A 5,172-nucleotide genomic window follows, 5' to 3' on the forward strand; every position below is an offset into this window, starting at 1 on the left:
TCTGTTTTGCCCCCTGCTTTGGCAAGGCGCCTATGGCTCAGGGGTAGAGAGGGGTAGAGAAACTGCCTGCAATGCAAGAGACTCTGGAGATGCGGTTTTGATCCCTGGGTTCAAAATGGTTGGGAAGGTCCCCTGGAGAAGGAAATGGCAACCCACACCAGCATCCTAGGCTGGAGAATCCTGTGGACAGAGGAGCCTGGTGGGCTACAGTCCCTGGGATTGGGAAGAGTTGGACAGGACTGAACAGGAGCAACCTAGTAATGGTTCTTGTGGATGAACTTTTGCAATTGATTCCCTGACAGGGGATACTATCTTTGAACCCCAATTAAGCAAAATGCTGTTTCCTGCAAAAATGATTTCATTCTTCTCATTAGTATTAATGGATCTAGATTATAAAAATGTATAGCCAACGTGATGGCTTGAATTTCATCAGTCAAACTGAGGATGCTGATTTCCTCCCTTGTTATATAAGTACTCACATAATATCCTCAGTTTTGCCTCTTGGCCCAAAAAGCTTAAAATATTTGCTCTCTGGCTCTTCACAGAAAATATTTGCAGCTCCCTGGTCTAGCAGAGGCTGCGGATCTGGGAATGACGTTGAGGACCACTGCTCCCAACTGATTTAACTAAACATCCCTCCTGCTCCCTGGCACAGCCCGCCCTGGCCATCACACAATGTCCAGAGACACACTCCTCGGTGCTTATTGTTCCGCCCCAGGCAGGGAAGCTGTGGGGCCAAGCAATGTGGCAAACACCTTAGCGTTCGTATAGAAGAGAAGAGAAGAGGGATTCGAAAAAATGCAGCCTTTAGCTCGGCAGATTTTAAGGGAGGAGAAATTTGTCTTGGGTGCCATCCCACTTCTTTCTATAAGCCTTGCCTCCTTGGCATCTCAAGAGCTTGGTACTCTGGGGATTTTCTGACTGTTCAAGGTCCCCAGCCTCTTCTCTTCATGCGGACCTCCCTGCAGACCCTACAACCACAGCTCTATAATCACCTCCCAAGCTAAGTGGTGGGTACATAGTCTGTAGAGTAAATCTTCCAAATTTGTAAATCTCTTGATTCATTTCAAGTGTTTGTGGCACATATGCTGGCCTTTTCTGTCCTTTAATATACAATTATAGGGGCTTCCTAGGTGGCTCAAATGGTAAAGTATCTGCCTGTCAATGCAGGAGCAATCCCTGGATGGGAAGATCCCCTAGAATAAGAAATGGGAAGCCACTCCAGTGTTCTTGCATGGAAAATTACATGGGAAGAGGAGCCTGGCTACAGTCCATAGGGCTGCAAAGAGTCAGACTTGACTGACCACATACAGTTGTAAGTTGTAATATTATTTGGAAATGATTGTTCTGAAAAATGTCACTTTTAAAGAAATGTTGACCTTTTTCTTGCCCCGATTCTACAGCTCTGCTGTCAATAGCGGATTTTCGGTATTAAAAACTGCTGAAGGTAAAGTTTTCTTTTGTAGCTTGTCTTGAAGAAGGAGCACCACCAGGCTCTTGCCAACTCATGGAAATAACAATTTTCTCCAAGAAATACTGTGACATCTTGACTCTTCTAACCAATAGATAAGTCAGCCCAGATCCTCATCCTGGTTGTTCCGTGGGCTCAGACTGTAGGCAAACCCCAAGGAAAGCAGCACGATCTCACAAGACGATGAGGATTGCTTTTGCTATGATGTTTATTTAGCACACCCCATGGCAGCAAATTACTCACCTTTCTCCCCCTTTTTAATTTTGAGCCACAATTTGGAAGCCTCTGGCTTTTGTGAAAGCTGGGAGAGGCCAGTATAGTGAGGCAGTTAAGAGACCTAGAGTCAGAAGACCTAAGTTTGAGTCATCACTTTATCACTGAGGGTGTGAGCTCGGGCACAAGGCATGACTGCTCTTCACACCAGCTCCTTACACAAGCAATGGTGTGATAATCACAGCCACTCAGAGGTGCGTGTCAGAATTAAAATAGGTAACTTGCAGAGAGGTTGTAGGACAGTACTTGGCACATAGCTTTGTGAAGGCTCCATAAATTGTAGCTTTGGTGTGAGTTTATAAGAAGTTCTGTATTAACCAGAAGTTAATGATGTATGCGTCTGTGCTCCCCACTAACCCATCCATCCATCCATCCATCCCTCCCCCCCTCCCTCCGTCCAGCTATGATAAGCCAAACACTCGCCTGGATGTGGGGATCCAGTGTGAGCAGGCCAGATGAAGCCCCAGCCCCTTCACAGCCTCACTGTAGTGGAGTTTGGGTTCTCAAAGATGGAGATCCTGTCCATGCAACCCCTTCTAGAGCCCAGCATGGCACTTAACCTCGAAGAGATGCTTAACAGTGTTTATTAAAGAATGGCTGGGTAATTGATACTTCTGCAAAGTGAAAAGTCAGCTGTGGTTAGAGTTCCTCTCCGCTGGCACTGGGACCGGGGCGCCGCTTGGAGCAGCATCTCCACAATGTGCTGCTGGAGCGAGATCAGAGCTGGGCGGGTCCTCAGCCTTGCCTCAGGGGCTGTGCCAGGAACTCTCTTCCCAGGGAGCACAGATGGGAAGTGATGGCCCCTGGAGAGATGGTGGTCATTCAGACAGCGGTCTTCATATTAATTGCAGGATGTAATTCCGTACTGAATTACAAGGGGCAGTCACACGTAGGTGATTTTCCTATGTAACTCAGTACTCTTTTCATTGCCATGATGTATCAAGCTGACTGTTAGTGAGTTCGGGGAAGGAAACTCTGTATTAGGCTGCACTGCATGCTGAGAGGCAGAGAAAGCTTTCAGATTATGGAGCTATTAATTAAAGAACAATCATGAAAATGTTCCCGATAATTCACATCAAGCAGCTACTCACTGTTCTTTTATTATTTTGGATAATATTCATGATTATTGTTTAATTTATTTTTAATAGGGATATACAGTTTTATGTAATCCTTCTGTAATTGTGAAGCAGTTTAGAGGTCCAGGTGCTCTGAAATTCTCCTTTATTCAATTATCCGACTTTTAAAAGAATCCCATTATGTAATTAATCCAGTTTATTAACACAGACATACACATTCTGTCTCTTTATTGAATGTAAACCTAATTATAAACTTACCTGATTTAAATTTTTAGCTTCATAGCAAAAGTCATATTTCCATCTCTTTGTGATTCCAACTAATTTTAATAGGTCCACAGCCCCTACTAAGGAAATCCATGAATAGTCAACAGATATTTCTTGGGCAGCTACCTGGTGCAAGGCACAGAGTTGGAATTTGGGAACTAAGTATATGAAGAAATTGATCAAGGTTTGTCTAGATCTCTAGGCATTTGTAGTTTGTTTGGAAAATAAGGTAACACAGAATGCTAACTAATCGTATAAGGCAATATTTATTGAGTATCAAACAAGAAGACAAAAAGTAACTGCTCTAGAAGTTCACAGAGACAGCAGTCTGCACGATCACACTGGTCACGGAAGCCTTGCCCACTTAATCGTGTCCACTTCCTGCAAGTTTGCCCAGTGAAACAGAAGGATGGCAGGTTGAGCCTTTTCCTTTGCTGCTCAGAGTGTGAACTGAGAACCAGCAGCTTCAGCAACACCTGAAAGTTGATGGGAAATGTGCGCATCCTAATTCCCTCCAGACTGTGTGATTCTGGTACCTCACCTGGCAGATGAGGTTAAGGACCCCTTGCCAAGGAGATTATCCTGAATTATCCGAATGGGCCCAACATCATCACTACAGTCCTTAATAGGCTCAGAAAAGGAGAGGTGACGACAAAGGCAGAGTGTGAGAGTCAGAGAGATTCAAAGCTGCCTCCCTGCTGACTTCAAAGATGGAAGGAAGCTGTGAGCCTAGGGAAGCAGCATCTTCTGAAAGGAATACCAACTCTGCTGTCCCCTTGACCCGCGTGCGGTGAGACCCTCTTCACACCATCTCCGGAACTGTAGGGTAATAGATTTGTGTATTTCTAAGCCAATATGATGACAGTAAATTGCGGGAACAGCAACCACAGGAAACAAATATAGTGAGAATGGCTGGTGAAGACGCATCACTTCTTCGTGTTTTTTGGTTTGTGAAATGACGCGTGCTAAAGTTCAAAGCACTTTAACTCAAAACAGAGATGCCTCATCCCTCACTCAGAACCCACTCACTCTTGATGTCGCACACAATGCTCACAGCTTTGTGAACTAGTTATCCAGTCTGCAGCAGATTTAAAATAACAAATGAGGAGTTTCCGGAGCAAAAATAATGACGGTTACAGTCTGTGATGATGGATGACCTGGCTGCAAGGGAAAAGATAGAAGACCCACAAAGAGGCCGCAAGAGGCAAGTGCTTAGCAGTAGAGGATGCTGAGAAATGTGACAGCTTGTGGAGGAGAAGCACTCAGCAACATCACAAGTCATGACTCACCGTGTGACTTGTGACCCTGAAAGGTGGAGAAAAGGTTCAGTCATAGCTAAGACACCTCCCCATGTGTGGGGAGGTGTGTGCCCTACGTTTGAAAGAGATATCCATCAGCAGTAGTTAAAATAAAACTACTTTGATGCTTGAAGGCAAGGGATCTGCCTGCTAGTGCAGGCGATGTAGGAGACGTGGGTTTGATCCCTGGGTTGGGAAGATCCCCTGGAGGAGGAGATGGCAACCTGCTCCAGTATGCTTGCCTGGAAAATTCCATGGACAGAGAAGCCTGGTGGGCTACAGTCCATGGGGTTAAAGAGAGTGGAACACGACTGAGCAACTAAACAGGTGTTTCAAGGCAGCCACTTATCTGGAAGGAATTCTTCTCTAATGATACTGAAGACTGTGGTATTTCACTGCATATCTCTTTTCCTCATAAAAATGATCATCTAACATGGTTTTCCAGACGATAATGAAGCGCTTCTCTACAGGACTTGATTCCTATACCACTTCCCTGGTGGCTCAGACGGTAAAGCGTCTGTCTACAATGCAGAAGACCCAGGTTCGAGCCCTGGGTTGGGAAGATATCCTGGAGAAGGAAATGGCAATCCACTCCAGTACTATTGCCTGGAAAATCCCATGGACAGAGGAGCCTGGTAGGCTACAGTCTATGGGGTAGCAAAGAGTCGGACACGACTGAGCGAATTCACTTCGCTTCCCTGAAAATGGCGTGAAGTGACGAATGGACTTTTGATTGCAGTTAGAAAAGGCCGCTCTTGCCTTCTCACCATCCCCGGAGAATAGCCTGGTT

General features: G+C 45.4%; 1 non-coding gene across 1 annotated transcript; it reads left to right on the plus strand.

Annotated features, from left to right (window-relative positions):
* The first annotated feature begins 4,872 nt into the window (after window positions 1-4,872).
* Window positions 4,873-4,944, plus strand: TRNAC-ACA (transfer RNA cysteine (anticodon ACA)). The gene has a single exon. It is a non-coding gene; the product is annotated as a tRNA-Cys (tRNA).
* Window positions 4,945-5,172: the final 228 nt, after the last annotated feature.

Source organism: Budorcas taxicolor, chromosome 22, assembly GCF_023091745.1.
Source record: "Budorcas taxicolor isolate Tak-1 chromosome 22, Takin1.1, whole genome shotgun sequence".
Taxonomy (NCBI): Eukaryota; Metazoa; Chordata; class Mammalia; order Artiodactyla; family Bovidae; genus Budorcas; species Budorcas taxicolor.